This window comes from Hemicordylus capensis, chromosome 4 (genome assembly GCF_027244095.1).
Source record: "Hemicordylus capensis ecotype Gifberg chromosome 4, rHemCap1.1.pri, whole genome shotgun sequence".
NCBI lineage: Eukaryota > Metazoa > Chordata > Lepidosauria > Squamata > Cordylidae > Hemicordylus > Hemicordylus capensis.
The window spans coordinates 193527014-193548902 of NC_069660.1; the positions used below are offsets into that span (position 1 = coordinate 193527014).

At 44.3% G+C, this 21889-nt stretch overlaps 1 protein-coding gene across 5 annotated transcripts in view; it reads right to left on the reverse strand.

The window, feature by feature from the left end:
• CDH12 (cadherin 12) overlaps positions 1 to 21889 on the reverse strand; it is a 987186-nt gene that overhangs the window by 795201 nt on the left and 170096 nt on the right. Inside the window, exon 1 of one of the 5 annotated variants that reach the window (XM_053248995.1) lies at positions 4424 to 4442. The exons of the other annotated variants lie outside the window; for them this stretch is intronic. The gene's annotated coding sequence lies outside the window, so the exon portion shown is untranslated. Of the gene's footprint in view, positions 1 to 4423; positions 4443 to 21889 lie in introns of those variants that run through there. 5 annotated transcript variants of the gene reach the window in all.

Below are 21889 nucleotides of genomic sequence, written 5' to 3' on the forward strand. Positions count from 1 at the left end.
AATTTAAAAAATGAGGTCAAGGGAGCGCTCGCTCCCTTAACCTCATTTTAAGCAGGAGGTCACTTAGGCGCGTTTGCCACCATGTGGCCACTGGGATCACCCACGGTCCCAGTGGTTCACACGAGCATGCAAAACCAGGCTGGACTCCCTTAGCCCAGTTTTGCATGCTTGAGTGAATAGCTTCCTCCTCTTTTTTAAACTATGGACCGGGTCTCACAATCCATGAGACCCAGTTTGGGGCGGTGAGCGGGAAGAGCGGGCTAAGCCCACTCTCCCTGCTCACGAGCAGGGAGGGAGCCCTGGGTGCCGGATCAGCTGCCCACACGATTGCTGGCTCTGATAGGCCCCCGCAAGCTCCAGCATGCCCTGCGTGAGCGCACAGGGCATGCTGGCAAGACCCCTGGAGCTGGGAGGTGGCTTTTCACTTCCCCTCTGGGGGTCTCCTCATGAGTAGGCATGGTGTGAAGCCACACCACGGCTACTCACAATTCTTAAAACCAGGTTTGCTGAGCGCTCGCTCCGCAAACCTGGTTTTGGGGAAGGGGTTCTTGAGCAGGTTACCCACTCTAGAACCACTGGGCTCGCAGCCAAGCCCAGTGGTTCTTATGATCTGCAAAAATCAGGCTAGGCTCCCCCAGCAGAATAGGCTAGGCTCCCCCAGTCAGAATAGCTCCTATTCCTTAAGGAAAATGAGAATACTGTGGTAACAATCTACTAATCAAAACAATTGAGAAATATTTGCAAATCGCTCCCTTAAGTTGCATAACTAGCTGAAGCAAGAGGAATCAAATGCTTTATTTTCCTGCTTCAAGACAACTCTACATATATCCTAGTCTGCTCTAAAATGGGAGCCAGTTTAATACCGTAGATGTCTGCTTTCTCCATCCCCCTTTTCACACATTTACATACTCTGTCAATGTTTTCTTTTTCTCATCCCTGTCCAACTCATCAAAAGGTACTGTAATGCGAACATTTGCAAAGAGAAGAACAATGAATAACCATAACAAAATTGGTGGTGGTGGGTGGGGTGTTAATCACAGTGTTAAAAAGAGCTAAAGCAACAGAAAGAAAGAGGAAAAAAGAATTTTATTAGGAGACTGAAAAAATTAATTCGAGGACATCAGACAAGTGAATGTATGTGGAAAGATAAAAATGAATAAAGTTGTAGGAGAAATGTGGGAAGACTATTACTTTAACCATTAATTCAGGGACAGGGACAGAAAGGGACAGGGACAGAAAGATTACAGAAAAATTAGCATTTCTATATATTTATAACAACTAATTGGGTTGCAGATGGTATTGAACATGAGGACAGGGTAGAATCAGAACCAAGACAGTTTACTTTCAATCAGGGGGTTCCCATCTTTGGGTGCCCTGATGTTGTTGAGTTATAACTGTCACACATTCTATCACCAGGAGAGCTGGTCTTGTGGTAGCAAGCGCGAATTGCCCCCTTTGCTAAGTAGGATCTGCCCTGGTTTGCATTTGATTACATTTGAATGAGAGACTATGTGTGTGAGGACTATAAGATATTTCCCTCGGGGGATGGGGCCGCTCTGGGAAGAGCATCTGCATGCACGCATGCAGAAGGTTCCAAATTCCCTCCCTGCCATCTCCAAGATAGGGCTGAGAGAGACTCCTGTCTATAACCTTAGAAGCCATTGCCAGTCTGTGTAGACAATACTGAGTTAGATGGACCAATAGTCTGTCTCGGTATGATATAGCTTCCTATGTCCCTATGTACCAATGTTTTTTAACATCAACATGTAACCACTGTGTGAAGTCATCTGGGGATTTGGTGCTGGGCGTTATTAATATGCTGGTGACACCCAAATCTATTTCTCCTTGTCATCAATATCAGGAAATGGCATTAGCCCCTTAAATGCCTGCCTACAGGCAATAATGGGCTGGATGAAGGATAATAAACTGAAGCTGAATCCAAGCAAGGTGGATTATTGGTGCTAATTGTTGGGGGTTGTAATCTGCAAGACAGAATGTCCTGTTCTGGACAAGGTTACATTCCCCCAGAAAGAATATGTTCGCAGCTCTTGGACCCAGGCCTCACCCTGGTGCCTCAGGTTGAGGCTGTGACCAGGAGAGCTTATTGTCAGCTGCGATTGATTTGACAACTGTCTAAGATTGGCCTTCAGTTCCTACAGACATTGGAATAACATTTATATCCGTGTGTGTGTGTGTGTGTGTGTGTGTGTGTGTGTTAAAAGTTTAGTTTAAAAGTAAAAGTCTAAGACTTCAAAAGCTTACTCAGTATTTCTTGACATGAAGAGATTTAGTTGGGGTGTGGCCTGAACCTCACAACAGTTTTTCTCAAGGCTCCTGTTTGAGACAAACATTTTCTTGCTGATCCAGACCCCATTTACTCTTAAACCTGTATACATGTCCCTGACTACTGTAAGAGATATAGGTCTGGCCCCTCATATTTTTTATTTAGATCCGTATCTGACACCCTGACTTTAAATCTATCAAGCTGAAAAATAAGAAAAACCTTCACCTATGCACATTTTTGAGAAATATAAATCAAACCGCAAACCTGACAGGATTAAGAAAATATTAATCTCTTTACACAGTAATGGAATCACATTGGATTTCATAAATCAATACTTGGGCAAACCTGAAGTACAGAGTTGAGCAACTGTCTCATACATAACCCACACATTACAGCACACTAGAAAATATATACTGGAGACGGGGGGAAATACACCTTAAAATGTCAAGAGGGAAATCAAATGAATGCACCAAACTCCCTAGCACCAGACACAGAACTTTACCGAAACTGGTACAACTGCTTGTTAATCAAGGAAAACAGTTGGATAAAAATGAAATTAATAAAGGGTGAAAAAAGCTGAGCTTGCAATCAAAGCTTGTGACAGTTGTCAGTGAATGTCATGCTTGCAAGACAGAAAGATGAGTATCTCCATTTACTAGAATCCATGGGTAGTATCGAGACTCGTACTTCCACAATTGGAATGCTCTGCTCAAGCAAGAGGGGGTGGTAATTCCGGCTGATCCTCCTTTCCTCCACAGCCCCCTTTAAATCTACTGAGGGTTCCCCAACTCACAGGAACATGTTTTAGGAAGCACAGGGGTTGCAGAAGGAAGGAGGGATAATTGAATCTGCTCTCCCCCTTTATATGAATGGAAGAGTTCTGCTCATGATAACAGCAATCTGGATGCTATCCCTTTCCCCATTAAAATGTATATACATTTCTCTATAGCCGTCTACTATGACAGAATCTACTACAACAAAAGCAGGGGGATACTAAAAGCCTGGTCATCTGCTCCCAATGCAGACATTTCTGTTAAGAAAATGGAAATATATACATTTGCAAAAAAGACACAAGCCCTGTTCAGACTATTCAAGAATTGAATGCTGTCCATGACTGCGGTGGTCAAAGTGGGTCCGGAAGTTCTAATCCCAGGGCATCACTGGCATATCACTCACCCTCCAAGCCCACAAGGCTGATGGTTATGGTGTTCCATCTGAAGAGGCGAATGCAGTAAGTACGATTGCTCCTGTTTCTGTGATCATCAGGCTGACGTGCCCTGAAACAGGTGTGATCATACTCTTAAGATGAACACTGCAACTGGGAACAGCATGGGCTAGAGGGTGAGTGATGCGCCAATGATGCACTGGGGTTGCGGCTATTGGGCGACATGGTGGCAAACCCACCTATTTAGACACCTAAACTGCTCCTCGGTGGGGAGCGAGCACTACCTTAACTTCATTTAATTGATTGTGATTCATTTAATTGATTGATCTGCCCCAGCTGCTTGCAGCCATGGCGGGCACACTCTGGCTGGGAGGGGGGATCCCAGTTATGCACCACACACAGTGCATAACTGGGATCAGTTATGCACAGTGCATTATTGGGGCTCTGGGGGGCAGGGTGCTATGTTGTAGTGCTTCCCTACACCCGACCCCTGGGGCTGCTGGGCGAGCCACTGAGGAAGCCACTGCGCATCTGGGCAGGCGATCTGCCCACCCAAGGAAGGGTGAGTGATCATCTGCGGAGAGGGTCAGAGAAACCTCCTCTCCCTGCAGACCTCGAAGGAGCTCTTCTCACAGATTGTGCGAAGAGCTCCATTGTATACAGGGTTCTGTTTTTGTACGGTTGGAACAGGGTTACAACCTTTGTGAGAAAAGTACGAAACAGTTGTCAGAACCTAGATACCAAAGATCTGCTGGAATAGAAGGAAATTTTTTACAAGCCACCTAAAAGCTGTATCAAGATACACACTGATGAGTCTCTAAAAGCAGAGAATGCACAAGTTTGGTGTCTACTCATTTTGGTTACTTGCCAGCTCGTCTTCCCATGGGTGAGGAACCCTTAAATGGTCTCCTGAGAAAGAGACAGAAAAATATATAGTACATTCTTGGATAATGTCATACTCTAGTGGTGCCAACCTTCTCTCTGCCAGACATCCAGAGCTATCCTGGAATGGGGCTTCTGCATCTAGGAGCAGCAGTAATCTTCCTTATTCCTTCAGATGCTTGCACTAGAGTAGAAGTGTAATTCTGGGGGATCTTAAGCAAACCCCTCCTTTGGTGGCTTCTCCATTTCTTGACTGTTAACAGAACCCTGTGAAATCCAGAATCCTAAGAAGAGCAGGAAACAGAAGCTTACAGGCAAGATTGGACCCTTTGAATTTAGCTGCTACTGGGCAATGCATATTCAGAGTTTATGGTGACTGTGGAAGTCGGATGCACAATTGAATGTTTCCATTTGCTTATTCAGAGGAAATGTCACTGCCATTGTGACTTGCATTTAAAATAAAAAGCAGAACCCTACATAAGTTAAGGATAAATAGATCAAATAATCTATCCCATAAAGTGATCAATGTGCTGCTGATTCCTTTAGAATTTCAACACAAGGGCTTTTTTTGGTCCATAAATGCTTCTACATTACAATTTTTTGGGGGGGGGGGGGGGACTTGCCTCAGTTGTGTGCTAAACATTTCCAAAAGTATCCTGCTGTGCACCAAATTCAGAGCCACTCACTAGGATGCCTTCATGTCAATTTGGTCTGTAGCTGAACAAGGACCTTTTCATTTCAACTGTTCCCTGGTGTTTAGCATCGGAGCTGAAAACTGCAGGAACAAAAAATAATTTAAAAAAGGAGTTCTGGTGGCTTGTATTCTGATTTTCAACAAAAGTGATTTGTCCTATTATGTTGCCTAATATTTCCAATAAACTCAGACTAATTTTGTGATTTCATGTCTAGCCTTGGAGAAATATCCAACAATGTGCCTTAAGACCACCATCAAAAGATCCTCATGCCAGCCCAGCAGTATTTTCTGCAGAAGGTATGCTAGCTTCTTACAGTCAGGCGCTATGGGTGTGCTTGCACTGAGTCTCTACCCTGCTTTTAATCCTAGAGTAGTTGAGACTTCCAATGCATACAGTGTATAGCACAATATTGTGCAAAAATCTTGAATTTTTATAACTCACTGAGGTCGTTCTTGTCTGAGAGTGCAGTCCGCACTCCCAGCAATGCCCCATGGCCTGTCCGGGTTGGGGGGAGATAAGATTCATGCAGCCTACCCCTGAACCAGACTGCTTCCCCACACTCCTGCTCATGTGAATGGCCCCACTGTTTCTTTATTTACAGCAATACTTTGCTATATACATTATCTTATCTCACCCACATGACTTGGGATAATCAGTGGTAAATATGGGATTCACAACCCTAAAATCTGTTGACATTCAGAGCAGTGTTTTGGAAGTGTGAAAAGGGCCAGTATGCGGGAGAGCTTCCCCACGATCACTCCAGCTGCAAACCCTCAGGCATGCAACAGGGGGGAGTGAATTTGGACAATCTGCTCTGGCTCTGGGAGTGCCCTCTGTCACCCCAAAAAAATGCCCCTGAAGGTTGTGTACCCTGCCGAAGCTAAGCAGCCCCAGCACAGCTCGTCAAGCTCTCCCAGTGCATGTACATCTTCTTTTCACACTACCGGAAGACTGTGCTGGATGCCAACCAGTGTCTGCAAAGCTAGAGTGGCTACAGGGGGAAGAAGCACCAACCTGCAACTCATCCACCGTAGACATTCCTCTCCTAGCCTGACTCTGAGTTTTCTTCTAGTCTGGCCAAGTGGGAAAAAGTGACTGCCAAAGCAGATGCAAAGGATATTCACACCCACAGCCTGGGTTGGGCTGTGCATGTGAAGCACCAGGATCCAAGCGGATCTTGGTGCTGCCCACCTGCCTGACCCAGCTTTTTACTCCAGCCTTTAGTGCGCCCTTAACCCTTTCATGTGCCCTTAACCCTGGCACCAGGATCGTGTGCATGCTAGGCCTGCTTGCAGCCCGAGTGCACCCACAGTGCATATGGGGGTGCACATGGGAGTATCCATCAATGCACCGCACTCATCATGTGGTGCATTGTGGGATATGTGGAATCAGGAGAATGAGTCCCTCCCTCCACTTATCCATGCTGCACGGTGGAGTGTGGGTTGTCCTAGCATGCATCAGTACACCAACAATTCAGCAGAAGATAATCTGGGGGGTGGGGAAGGAAGGTGAAACCCTGCCCACCCACCCCCGTGCCATGCTCCCTGCCCTGGCAGGGAGCATGCAAATAACCTTGCAGTGGGAAAGGACTCATCTCTTGTCCACTGCTTCCCAGTGTGCTGCAGCCACACTTGCTTTGCTCCTAAATGCCTTGTTCTGCCTCATGCTATCCATCCTCACACAGACACGTACAATATATACAACACACCATGCAGCCGCCCCCCCCCCAACACACACACATCACAGCTGTTGATTACTACTAGCCAGGCTTTTTCAAAATGTGCAACTAGACACAAAATGTGCAGTTCTTTCCCAAAAAAGGTGCAATTCTAAAAAAAAATTCATGCAGTTGAAAAAAAAAGCAAATGCTGCAAAAGCTGGTTTATATTAGATATAAAGAGTGACTGGTAACAATGAGAAAAATAAAGGGAGCAGCCCAAGGTCCTCTAGAACCCAGACTCTGATCAAGTGTTCCCATTTCTCCCCCTACTGCCTCATCAAAGATGCATCCCACAGAATCTTCCCCAATGTATACAACCCTCTTCTGCAATTGTGTCGTTACATTCCCAGTTCAGAGGATGTTCTTCCACTCTGTGTAGGTTTCCAAATGGCATGAAATGTGACCCTAGTGCCAGGGTGGTGCAGTGATCAACATGTCAGACAAGAACTGAGGAGACCCCACCCAGTCAAAAAGCTGTCTGGGTGACAATGGGCAACTCATTCTCTCTCAGCACTACTTATCCCACTGGCTCTGTGGGAGGATAAGATGGGGAAGATGAAGAGACCATCTACGCCACTCTGATCTCCTTGAAAAGGGGTGTGATTAAAATTGTAATAGCTACTGGCTGAGTAAGGATTTGAAACCAGATCTCTGCTGTCTAAATCTGACACTATAGAACCCTGAGTTTGTTTATATCAGCCAGATTTACATATATTGCTGAATGAGGTAGTTCAGGGAATTGTTCAGATTTACAGAGAGGAGAACTGGTCTTGTGGTAGCAAGCATGATTTGTCCCCTTAGCTAAGCAGGGTCTGCACTGGTTGCATTTGAATGGGAGACCACGTGTGAGCATTGTCAGATATTCCCCTTACGGAATGGAGCCACTCTGGGAAGAGCAGAAGGTTCCAAGTTCCCTCCCTGGCATCTCCAAGATAGGGCAGATACTCCTGACTGCCACCTTGGAGGAGCTGCTGCTAGTGTGGGTGGACAATAGATGGACCCCAATGGTCCGACTCAGCATATGGCAGCTTCCTATGTTCCTATGTTTGACTGTGGACTACCATTTTTTAAAAAATATTGCTCCTTTTTTTTTAATATTCACTCATGGCAGGTGGGGGGAGGCACAAAAGGTTCTAGCACAGCCACCCTCCCTGCTGCATTAGTTTTCTGACTGTAGGGATTGTTTTATTCCACAGGGCAGCTTTCATATTCCCATCCACAGTGGATGGGAATCCAAAGTGGTACCGTCCATTCTATCACCTGATTTTGTGCTTCCTATTCAGATTCAGCTGTAGAACATCAGAGTGAATTTTCTAGACGAGTATGAGAAGTCCTCGCTCTTCTTTGTTCATCAGTGACTATTCATTGGGGAAACATTTTTGTAAACAGTGGTTTGTCTATAAAAATAGCAATGGGGAAAGTTGTGAGCTGTATTTTTGTTCCCTTTTCCTAACAATAATGAATTTTTTATGATCCATGTTTTAATTCCACGCAGGTTTCTTCTCGCCGGTACCATGATCTATTGTTCTCTGAGCCATGGTAAGATTGCTATCACTTAAACAGACAGCACTTATTGGAAATTAAACCTCTACTAATGTATTATAATTATTACTTCAGGGTAATTTGGTGCTCCAGTAGGGAATCGGAGCTAATCTGATGGTAACGGCTCTTCCGAGGAGCTACTCATATTTTCTCTCTTTCTGTGCTGAAAATTCTTCCTAACGTATCTAGCCTCCGGCTGATTAATGATCTCAGTGCTGGAACAGGTGATTTGTAGCTAAATCAGCCTGCCACCAGTAGAGATTCGGGGTTATTTCAGTCAATACCATTAAATAAGTTTAAACAGAGACTTCTGTTAGCATAAAATGTAATCCAGTAAAGGGAGTGGTGATGGAGAAAAGCCAATAAAGAGAAGGAAGTATGGCTAATGTTGCTTTCATATGCATATGAACCGCTATCAGAAAACGAAATCAGTTCTAAAGACAGCCCATTTAAGCACAGAGATAATTGGCAGGGAAGTCAATTTCTTTACCAAAACTGCCATCCCCTAATCATGTGAAAGGAACACTTGAACTGGTTTTTCTTCTTTATTTTAATTAGACCACCCACTGCTTGATGGAGAGTCTAAAGTAGGAGGAAGAGTATTATATGAATAGAGGACACTGCCTTATAGCAAGTCAGAACATTGGACCAATTCTGACTGGCAATAGATCTGTAATAGATCTGTAACAGATCTTGTAGAGCTGGTTTTCACATCCCTGTGAAAGATTACAAGAAATCCTTTTAGCTGGAAATACTGAAAACTGAACCTGAGACCTTATGAAGCAAAGTGCGAGGTCAAAAACTGTGTTCTACCTGGGTTTGGGAGAAGTACTGCACGGGAAGTAGTGTGCATGTGTGTGCACACCACATGACGAGCATGACGCGCATGTGCGCTACTTCCGGTCACTTCCAGAATGAAGAGGGGACGGGCTGGCAGGGAGGTACGCTACCACCCTGCCGGTCCATTTTTCAAGGGAGCGCTGGCAGGGGAAACATGGGGGGGGGAGTGCACCCTCCCATCATTAAAGTTGTCCCTGCCCCCACATTTTAACTTGTTCGAACACGGGGTTCCTAACCTGTTTGGTGTTCTAGGAATAGAATGCCGAACAGGTTCATGCACAACTGCTGGGTAGAGCACAGTTTTTGATTGTGTGAATGTCCCCTGTGTGTGCTTCAATTGAACCAGAGGTGCTCTTACCTCTGAAACCTCTAGGGGCCTAGGTCCATGGCCTCCAAGGTCTGGGGGAACCTCCAATGTCCTGCTCCCCTGTCAGCAATATAGGGCTAATAAAATCCTAGCTTAGAGGAGTTATTGTATGGCTTATTGGGGTAACACATGTGGAAAACTTTAAGTGTTTTGTATAATACTAAACATGATGATCCAACACTAGACATAATTTTCATTTAAAAATCTGTCTTCCAGCTTCACTTTTTTCTACCCAGTATACCCATTTCCTTCCTTTAATAGACCTGTCATTTAAACTTTTAAGCACCAATTATGTTGTCATCACATATTTTGGACTGGCATTGGACAAGTTCAAATCTTGTTATAATGGGCCTGAGTTGTTAACTTTGCATTTTTTGGATGCATGGTGATTTGCTATGACACTGAATGGCTGAAAGCAGAGTTGTAAATCTTTGCTCTCTATCGATTCACTAGAAATTGTTCTAAGGAATGTGATCTCCTCTTTCATAGTTAATTGAAGACATAGCAAATGATGTTTGTGAAGTAAGATAACACTTTGCTTCCAGTGTTTACAGAACATTTGACCATCCAGAGGAAGGATCATTGGGAAATGGTCCTGCCTGTTACAGCAGTTGTGAGGAGAAAAACTGGATTACATAAATGTATCACTAGAAGGCTGGCTTATAGTAGTTTTTGTTTTTCAAAAAACATCAGGGCATCTATGAATTTAAGATGGGAGTGTTTCAGAGCATTGATTATTTTTGAATAAGTTGCAGAGTTATTTTTGAATAACTCTGTAAAGAGATCTTTCTTTTCAAATCTATTTTAAATAAGGTGTTTTTCCACACAGTGATCTACTTCTCTAGCTCCAACCTAATTTTTGTGTCATTGAAATCCTTCCGTTGTGATTGGTTCAGCAACCCTTTGATAACGCTTAGGCCAGGAGCACCTAGCTACTCAGAAAGCTTCCGGCAACCCTAATGGCAGGCCTCTGTGAGGTGGTCTGAAGGGCTAGATATGATAATATTAAAATGCAGAAGCAGAGTGTGGGGAGGTGCAGAGGGTTGGGAGAGTTATGAGACAAACACCCATGAAAATAGAGTATTCTGCGATGATCTCTCTCATTCCAAGGTAGTTTGGTCATTTATATCATCCTGCCAAATGATGAAGACAATTTATTTACCACACTTCAGGCCCAACTGTGTGGTCAAATGGTAATCTGAATGCAACCACACAGAGAAGTGAAGTATGAGGCACTTGGCATTTCCTTTTATCCCCACATGATCATTGTCATGTCTAAAACCTCTCTAAATAACTGTATTGTGAAAAGAGAGTAATTGTGATAGAGTTAATCTCACTGGAGAAGCAGTCATTCAGAAAGAGAGGGGGGGGGTAATTATGACTTCTGGTACATGCTTATTGTAAGGACAAAAATCTTATGAAATAGCAGAAGTGGATGAATGTAAAAACTCCCGGACGGTTGGCTCATTATTGATAAAAGGATAATATTTATTGGCCTGTAATAAGAATAGAGTTATTCATTTCTGAAAACGAGATACATTCCTGAAAAACTAAAGGGAGTTAAATGGAAAGAGAGTGAGTGGGATGGTATTTCCTTAAAGAGGAGTCTGGTTTTGTGGTCCTTAGCACCAGTTCTTGCTCCTAGATCCTGTATGAGTTTTTCTACAACCAAACTATAGGGAATTTTCTTTTCTCCAAGAGAACTTGCATTGCTTGTCAACATTTAATTGCACATTTTTTCACAGTGGAGAGAATGTTCACAAGCATTGCACATGGCAGCAACTGGATTGTGGGGGCGGTGGCTTACTGCCTACAGGCAGATGATGATGTAATCCACAAATTTTTGTAGATAAGGTCACATATTTTTCCACATATTTTATATATCTGAGCCGGTTACTATTTGAGAGATTTATCTCCCATCATCCCTCCATTTAGGTCTTCATGGTGGGCTTACAATCAAGTTTAAAGGCACACTTTTCAGTCTCAACAGGGACAGTTTTCCACATATAGGCTTTCCATCCTAGAACAAACCAACAGTCTCCTTTGCCCTATGCTTAATATCCACACCAGAGGGCCAATATCTTCCAGCATCATTGGGTTATACCACTTCAGCAGTGGGGGCAGAGCAAAGAGCAAGACTTTCCCAGAAACACCTATCTGCCCCCACTTATCCAAGAGAAGAACCGACAATAGTGGCCATGTGTGGGGTCAGCCTTTGTTCCTGCCACACAGTTCTTCCCATGGGCATCTGGCTTGATGTAAGTTGGAAATCTCATAAGGGGAGTTGATACCCTCTTCCCTCACTGATGCCAGTGGTCCTCCCCAGAAATACAGCCCCTGAACAACCTGGAAGCGAAGAAGATAATGAGGCTATTCCCATGATCAGCTGAAATCGGGCTAGGGGAGCCTAGCCCGATTTTGGATGATCGTAGGAGCCACCGGGCTCTCAGCTGAGCCCGGTTGCCTCCCGGCAGTTAACCTGCCTAAGTACCCCTCCCCTTCGTCCGGGTTTCTGGAGCAAGCGCTCCGCAAACCCGGGTTTTCTGATTGTGAGTAGCCATGGTGCGGCTCCACGAGGCTACTCATGAGTGGACCCCCAGAGGGGAGCTCTAGGGGTCTCTCCAGTATGCCCTGTGCTCTCGCGCAGGGCATACTGGAGCTTCTGGGGGCTGCATGGCCCCCAAACTCCCCAGCCCCCACCGGCTCCATCATGGAGCCGGCAATCGTGTGGGCAGCCGATCCGGCCACCCAGGGCTCCCGCCCTGCTCGTGTGCGGGGAGAGCGGGCTTAGCCTGCTCTCCCCGCTTCCGTTCCCAAACCAGGTCTCACTGATCATGAGACCCGGCTCTATGCTGCATAATTAGCTGAGGCATCTAAAGTGAGATCTGTATGGAATATAGCAAGTCTCCCAGTATGGCTTCCCAACAACAATGTAAGTTGCAGGGTGACAAAAGGAATTTCTATACAGAATTAAATCATCTTCACATCCATTTGCATAACATTGCATTCAGCTTTTAAAAAAGGGAATGGATTCTGCATCCTCTCAGTCTAGCTTCTGAGCACTGTCTTATGCTTCTTTCCTGCCCCACTGTCTAAAACCCTGTTCTGTTGCCTGCAATGCCAATAGAAGGCCTGAAACATCCAGATAAATCTTCAAAGTAATGCTCAACAGCTGCAAACTAGGACTGCACCAAGATTTAATTATGTTTCAGCTCACTTCCCACATGTAGTTCCCAAAGAAACTCACAATAAAACAAAACTCAAAAATCATATTAGAATCAAATCACAACAACAGACAAGCTACATGTTACAGGAAGCACAAGTATACCATAGCATTGTTTGCTTGCTTTTAAAAAATGGTACATACTGTAGCAGCCAGATCCAGCCATCACAGACTGGGATGACAGTGGGAAGAGGATGGGTCAACCTGCCGCAGGCCCGATATAGATGGAAGGAGGTAGACATGGGATATAGGAGCATAGGAAGCTGCCATATACTGAGTCAGACCATAGGTCTATCTAGCTCAGTATTGTCTACACAGACTGGCAGTGACTTCTCCAAGGCTGCAGGCAGGAATCTCTCTCAACCCTATCTTGGAGATTCCAGGGAGGGAACTGGAAACCTTCTGATGCTCTTCCCAGAGTGGCCCCATCCCCTAAGGGGAATATCTTACAGTGTTCAAACATCAGTTCTCCCATTCAGACGCAACCAGGGTAGACTCTGCTTAGCTAAGGGGACAAGTCATGCTTGCTACCACAAGACCAGCTCTCCTCTCCCTAGACAGCTGCTTTCTGTCCAGGGAAAGAAGCAGCCATTAGGGGCAAGAGATGCTTCCCCCCACATTGAAAAATAGCAGCCACAGGGGGCCAAATCTGGACTCTGTCTATAACAGAGGAGTCGGGTTAAAGCCCCAGCCCCAATCATGATCCCAGCCCCAGCGGATCACCTGCACCCTCTCACTCACGCTCCCTCCCACCCACTCACCATCCCACCCACACTCTTCATGGTTACAGCATTCATCTGAAGAGGCAATGATGCAAGCATGATTACACCAATTCCTGTGATCAGCAGGCTGGGGTGCCATAGCCTGCTGGTCATAGAAATGGGAGCAATCACTTCTTCAGACCAATGTCATAGCCAAGAAGAGTGTGGGCGGGAGGGTGAGTGACACACGAGTGATGCACTGAAGGTGGGACATCCGGGCCTGCTTTGGGCACTGTAATTGTGCACAGCATCCTTTTGAGGGGAACACTTTGCTCTTAATCTAGAACATCAACAAAGCCACATGGAGAAAGTAAACACTATCCACTTAATATGCAACCTCCCCCATGCCAGAAAAAGCTCTTTTAAATAGAAACAGCAGTGAGTCACCTAAGAGCATCAGTGTTGCTCGTACTGGGCGCAGGGCATATGTGCCCCAAATGTTTGGTTGGGTACTCCAAACCCCTTGCCTACCTCCTCCTAGCAACTCCCAAGACCAGCCTTATTTGGACAAAGCAGGAGGCAGTGGTGAGAGGGCATAATCTGGGCTGGAATTAAAAATGCAATTCCAGTAGGTGCTCCCTATCGCTGCCTCCATTGTTGAGCCTCCATCCCACCCTGTCTGTGTGCTTGTAATGGAATGGGGGAGGGATGGGGACAAGTGCCTTCTCCCCATTCCCCTCTCCATCCCTTCCCTTTTGATCTGCATGCATCTTAGGGGCTGTCTCAGGGTACTGGGACCTCAGTCTCGCACAGCAGCCTTACAGCTGCTGGGCTCAGTTTGGGTGGTGGCGGCAGATGGCCCTTGGGCCTAGCAGCAACTGAGGCAAGCAGGCTAGGTTCCATGGAGGGGGTGGCAGGTGGACCTCATGCCCAGCTGCAATTCAGCTGCTGGACTCAATGAAGAGCCCCGGATAAGGAGGTCGGTACAGTAAACAAACAAATAAATAAATAAATAAATAAATAAATAAATAAATAAATGTATGTTATGGGGTCATGCACAGTAACACACACACACCTGCAAATTTCACGTGGTAGCCAGGCCCAAGCAGTGATTGCAAAGGGGAGGGGAAACTGAAAATAAAGCACCTACTGACATACTGGAGGTTAAGTAGCCGATCCTAATTCCTAGCAATGCTTCTAGTCAAAACACACCAGATATACCAAGGATGTACTGGTGATTAATGGCTTCAAAAATGGGAAGAGAGTGTTGAATTCCTTTAGAGAGCAACAAAATTATCAAAGCGGGAGAAGGATGTCGGCTTAAGCCAGGCCCTGTGCTCTTTTCAGTACCTAGCAATGGCCCTGGCTATGCCCCTCATTAGACAGGCTGCTTGGTGCTGTTCTCTCTATGCACAGGAGCCCAAAAGGTGAGGTGTGGCATCTGGAAAAGCAGCAAGGCAGGTCAGAGCTACAGAACCTCTGGAAATTGAGAAAGAACGGTAGTAATGTGCAACACAAGTCTGAAAACCCTTGCCTTGTGAAAACTGAATAGCGGTTTTCATGAGGAAATGGCCTGAACATAAGAGGAAATACATGTGAATGTATAACAGGAGGCTTTCACATATACCTATTGCACATAACTGTGGATGCTTGTACAGCACATGCCACTAGGGTGGTCTAGCTCTTGTAATGTAAGAACAACCTTCCATTGTTCTGGCAGAGCCATGAGTTGCAGACTGGACTTTCTGTTTGAAACCTGGACATACATTTCATTAGCAAAGATTCCTTTATCAGGGCTTAAGTTCTTGCACAGAAAACAAGATCCATTTTTATTTCTGCAGTGTCATATTTGAGCACATTCATCATATTTAAGTCTTTTTAAATGGTTGTTTTATGTTAAATCCTCCAAATGCCATGGGGCTTGCTTTCCGATATTAATTAATATATAAATATAAATATAAATGTATTAACAAATATACTTCATGTTGAAAGTATTTAATTAATATTTAATAAATAATATTTAATAATTAAATATTTAAAGTATTTAATTGATAAATATACTTTGAATGAATGAATTTTTATTCATGGTCCTTGACCAAAAATTACAAGACAGTTAACAAGAAAGAAAAAGGGAACAAACTTTCCATAAAAATTAAAACTTTAAATAAAAGACCAGTTGATAACTAAAAACCAAATATAGGTACAGATATATAATATCCCAAGAACCATATAAACTCTATTCCTTTGAGGACTGTAATCTAGAAGGCACATAACAGAACTTGGCTACTACAGCAAAAGTTGATGTATCCTTGTCATCTAATAAATGCATTACCACAAGATCATCGGCTTTCCCCATCAGGTCTTTTAATAATAGACCAATTAATCGATGTCTTATATCCTGATAAATTGGGCACTTCAATAAGATATGGATCATAGTTTCAACCGCCTGACCACAAGGGCATTTCCGTTCTTCATAAGGTAACATTGCGTATTTCCCATAAAGTAAAGCCGATGGAAAGATGTTGAACCTGGCCCTAGAAAAGGTCCATCAAAATTTACTTAAGGCGATCGTAAATAAATATGATGCTGGAGCAAGATCCACCTCAGTATAAAGTGATTTGTAGAAAAGCTGTGCACTGGCCTTCTCGTTTTGTAAATCTATATCGACCAATCTCTGTCTCACCATTCTGTGGGCTGCACTTTCACCGGCCTCTAACAGTAGGGCAGGTGATAATCCACTTTGGCAAAATTTATCTGTTATTTTTCTGCACCAGGATGCTTGCGGCTCTACCGTCAGAAACTTAGGGATTAGTCCCATCGGGTGAAGATGGAGTTTAATCCAATTATTAGCCATGCCCTGGATTACAATTTAAGTAACCCAAATGGATCACCGCATTGGGCACACAGTTGGGTATGCCAAATAATGTTCTTTAAAAGCCCGTTTGGACTTTTTCGAGTTCGTTAAAGTTGGTATATGACCCCAATTGTGCCCCATAAAGAAGCTGAGGAACTACTTTGGCCATGTAAAGCTTAATAGCTGTAGCACTGTAGTTCCCCCTCCCCCTCCCCCGCTCCCGGGACCAGAAAAATCTCAGTATAGCTGTGGTACTGCACTTGGTCTTGTCTGCTACTGATCTTATATGAGCAGTTTTGTGGCCATTGAACTGAAAAATTACCCCCAGATATTTAAATTGTTTTACCTGGTCTATTCTATGGCCATCAATTGACCAGTTAAAGCATCGGTTTTTAATGCTAAAATGGAGGATCTTTGTTTTGGTGTAATTTATTGCTAACTACTTTTCTTTACAGTCATTAGCCAGCAGGCTCAAAGCTTTCTTAGGACCTATTCTGGTTTGAGACAGAATCACTTCATTATTGGCATACATAAGGATTGGTAGATGTTTATCAGCCAATTTAGGAGCATGTATCTCCATACCTTGGAGCCGCTGAATTAAACCGTTCATGAAAAATTAAATGAAAAAGGGGCTAGAATACAACCCTGTCTAACTTTTTTTGTGGATATCTTCTTTGAGCTGACCCACAGGCTTAAGGTGTACACAGAGAGTTGAATTTTCATGTAGTCTATAATAACCTCCTATCAATTGATGTTTAGAGTTATTTTGCCAAAAGAATACCTCTTGAAATAGAGTCAAACACCATCTGAAAATCAATAAAGGCAACATAAAGCAGTGTTTTTCTTATATGCACATATTTTTCAATTAAATATTGCAACACAATACAATGGTCCATCACTGACCTGCCTGGTCTGAACCCCACTTGTTCCTGTTCTAGAATACCCTCCTGGTCCATCCATTCACAAAGTTTAAGACACAGATGTTTTGCATACATGATAATGTGCCATGAATATGATATTTTTCAGAGAGCACATTGCTAACTTTGAAACGAGAACCTTGCCCATTTCCACTTATATTTATACAAAAGCTGCTAAAACCTGGCTTAAATTGAATTTTAGATTAACCTTCCCCAAAAGGAGGTTGGTCACAGAAAGGATGCTTGCTGGGTCAGGAACCCAGAACAAAGGAAAGCATGTTAGAAATTATCCTCTTTATATTTCTACTGATGTATGAGGTTCCTGAAAGCTGCAACAGAGATAGACAAAGAGGCTATTCACATGTGCATGCAAAACTAGGCTACGGAAGCCCAGCCTGGTTTTGCACACGCCTGTGTACTGCTGGGATTGGGCCTGATCCCAGCAGCACTGCAGCAGCAAGCCTGCCTATAAAGCCTCCATCTAAAATGAGGTTAAGGCAGCAAGCACTCCCTTAACCTCATATTTTTGGGCTCATCTGCAAACTGCGGCTCTCTCAAAGAGGGGAGGGAGATCCCCATTATGCACTGCACACTTGTGTGGTGCATTACTAGAGCTCCAGGGCAGAGTGACGTGTCCCAGCAGCCCAACCCTTGGAGCTACTGGGAGCAGCCAGTGCTCGTCTGGGCACTTGCCCAAGGAATGGAAACTGCTCATGTGTGGGGAGGTAGATTCTTCAAGGCTTCCTCCCCACTAACCCTATTGCCCTTTCTAACTGGTCACGAGAAAGGGCTCATAGTTGTAAAGACTCATAAAAGGAAGCAAAACTCACGATATAAAACCATAATCACACTGCATACAATTTCAGAAGCTCAACAGGAGCCGGGTCCATTAACTCATTTTATACTGCAAAATTAATCATGAGCATATAGTTTCTGGTAATACGTCTCACAGCAACACAGTTCAATAAATATATAATTCCATCTATTGTGTTCCTAATAGGTGTCCCCTGTTGAGTGACAGGCTAACATCACAATCCTAATGAAAACCCTCTGCAGGGGTGATGCAAATGCTGAAGGATCTGAACACAAACTCAGAACACTAAAACTGAAGTCCACAAACTACATTAAAACTCCATCTGGAAGACCTCAGCCATATGAAAAGGCTAATCTTCCTACTGAACCTGTCCCATAATTTGGAAACCCTTTAAGAGATTTGTCCTACACACACATGTGTATTCGTTCTACAACACACAAGAAATTTCTCAGCGGGTTACTGCACATCTGAAAGTATTCAAAATAGATGCCCAGGCATATATGGTACAGCCTTTTACAGGCCCAAGACAAGAATTCATGGGATGTGAAACAGAACCTTCCTCTAGAGTTTTGACATATATAGTAGGTATTAGCTATCTTCTCAACAACACTCAATACTCAATGAGGCACTTCACACAAGCAAAGTGAGGCACCTTGAGGTGAGTAGGGAGAGTGGGCTTTGCCCACTCTCCCTGCACACGAGTAGGTAGCCATCCCTGGCTGGCCAGATCGGCCGCCCACATGATTACTGGCTCCGTAATGGAACCGGTAGGGGTGGCAAGGATTGGGGGCCAACTGGGCCCCAGAAGTCCCAGGATGCCCCTCACGCGTGGGGCATCCTGGGGAGACCCCTGAGACCAGGAGGCTTGTTGTAGCCTCCAGCTCAGGGGCCTACTTGTGTGTCGCTGTGGTGTGGAGCTGCGCCACGGCAGCACACGATTAACTAGGGGTTAGTGGAGCACTCACTCTGCTAACCTCATTTAAAGGGTGGGGTACTTTCCAAGGTTTGCTGCCAGGAGCTGCATGGTTCCTGTGGCAGCACACGACTGTGGGAAAGCAGACTCGACTCCATTAGCCCACTTTCCTGTGGTCATGAGAATTGCCTCAATGTGTGAAGCGAGAGGGAGAACACATGAACTGGCCCTACCCTTCACACATTGAGGTGAAGGTGAAAATTAAGTTTCTCTGTGACTACAAGAGTATGCACAAAGACCCTCCTAAGAACATCCTCCTCCCGCTCATGAAGGGAGTTCATGTAGAAACACAATTCTTACCTTCTCCTCAGTGTACAGTTGTTGTGGATCAAGATAGCTGTTGCCCCAACATATTACAAGGAATGACTGATATTGCTAGAGTACAGAAACACTGAGGTTATTCACACAATCAAAAACTGTGTTCTACCCAGGTTTGGGAACTGTGTGTACTCCCAGTCTTTGATTGTGTGGAAGCAAGGTTAGAGGAAAACCTGGGTAGAAGTGATTGTGTGGAAGCAGGGTAGGAGAAAAAGCTACCCAGGTTTTCCTCTAACATTGCTTCCACACAATCACTTCTACCCAGGTTTTCCTCTAAACTTGCTTCCACACAATCAAAAATTGGGAGTACACACAGTTCCCAAACCTGGGTAGAACACAGTTTTCGATTGTGTGAATGACCTCACTGACTACAGAAGTAGTGTCTGTCCTCATTGTCCCCTATGGGTGGATGCATCAACAACAAATATTTCTTTTGCTTTACAAAAAAGGTTTCCAAAGATCACACACATCATATCCACTGTGTCCCACCTTCCCCCCAACAGAAATGCAATTGATCTACAAAGCAGTGTGAAACAATGAAATGCACTGCCCATGCTCCCCCCTCGCACAAATGCAGGATAACAGCAGCAGCCAGCATCAAGCAATTGTGATATTGCAGACACAGACTACTAGGAACAACATAAATGTCCTTCCTCCCCCAAGCATTTCATCAACAAGCAACGAACACAGCTATATCGGTGGCACCCAGCCATAAGTGGATTAAGTTCAGATCGCTAAATGCTGCAAAACAGGGCTGGCAGTGGCACAGCAAGTTTATTCGCCCCCACCCCCACACAAGTAGAAGAGTGACGACGACAACGGCACACATTTCAACAAAAAACCAGAACCTGTGGCACCAACAGACCCTATTGTAGATGCAAGCAATCTAGTTTGAATAAAAATGATGATGCTTCACGAGTCACAATATGACCCAATCTTCATTGCAAAGAGGTCCCGATACACAGAACCTGTCCTGTGCCTATCCATGAGGTTACCAAAATACAGGCACAGGCACAACAATGAACGAAGGCATTTGAATTGTATATACTGCTAGTGATTATGGAGAGAAACAACATATACCTGTGCATGCTGTGCAAAAGGGTTAGGGAACTTGCGGGGAATTGCAAAAGGGTTAGGGAACTTGCGGGGAAATGGCAGCCAGTCATTGTGCACTGTAAGCCACCAATCTGAAGCTTGGGAGGGTGGGATTTTTAAAAAAAATTATTGACACAAAATGGGGACAGCAAGCGAGATCGCCACAAAATGGAGGTTCGAATCTACGAATTTTTCAGGTACAAAATCCAGGCAATTTGTTTTGGACCGAATATGGCCAGCTAGCATAGGGGCAATTTGTTTTGTCCACAAATTGCCCGAAACAGGTAGATTCAGGTACAAATCATTTGGTACCCGAATAGATTCGCACATCCCTAGTCCTTAGTTTCCCCACATCCCTAGAGTGGTCTGCTCACCACTACAGCCTAACTGCTACCCAATCCCTGAATACATCTACTGCTATGCCAAGTACCCCTCTTCCCATTGCTAAGCAACAGCTCCTCGAGAAGTCTCAGGCAGCTTTGGACAAGAGGAACAAGATATCACACTCCTAATGCTGAAGTCCTACCATGTGCAATATGTTCATGTGCACTGGCCCTTACTCTAAGGTTGTGCCTCTCCACGATCCATGGCAATGCATTCAGCCATACAAATCCTTGCATGAAAAAGCCAGAAAAATCAAAGCACCATAACTCATTCTAATTGAGTGCAGAATGCATCCTTCTCCTAGGTATAGTTTCTTTCCACATGGCCAACCCAGAAGTCAGTGATAACAACAACAACAACAACAAAAAACCCTCCATCATTTCACCTCATAACCAAATAGTCCCTGTGCAAAGGAGGATGGAAGAACTAAAACAGGGTCTGCATCCTTTGTGCGTCACTCAGACTCTTGGCAGAGTTTCAGGTTTGATCACACATTAAGGTGAAGGCCAATGAAAGTTAATGACCCATATTCTATTGTCTCTATTAATTTCTAAAACAACTGATCACCAGTCTCAGTCAGTCTAATGCTTCAGGAGAAGAGTATTCCTCCAGGGTGAATATGTTGATAGAAATACTCTCCGAGTGATCCATTTTCTGTATTGTGGCTTCTCCTGTATGAAATTGCAAAGGAGATTATATTAAATCACCAGGAGGAAAATATATAAGGTGACATCATGTAAATGGGACTCAATGCATAACATTTCTTCCTCTGGCTTGGTTTAATCTGGATCTAGAATTTGAAAGTGTAAGAAAACAAGGTTCATATTCTTCATTATTCACTGAAAACCTATTATACTTCTAGATATTTAACATTAATCAGGGCCGCAAATCAAGAGATACTGTATTTGAAAGCCAGCATGGTGTAGTGGTTAGAGTGCTGGACTAGTACCGGGGAGACCCGAGTTCAAATCCTCATTCAGCCATGAGACTTGCTGGGTGACTCTGGGCCAGTCACTTCTCTCTCAGCCTAACCTACTTCACAGGGTTGTTGTGAGGAGAAACTTAAGTATGTAGTACACCGCTCTGGGCTCCTTGGAGGAAGAGAGGGATATAAA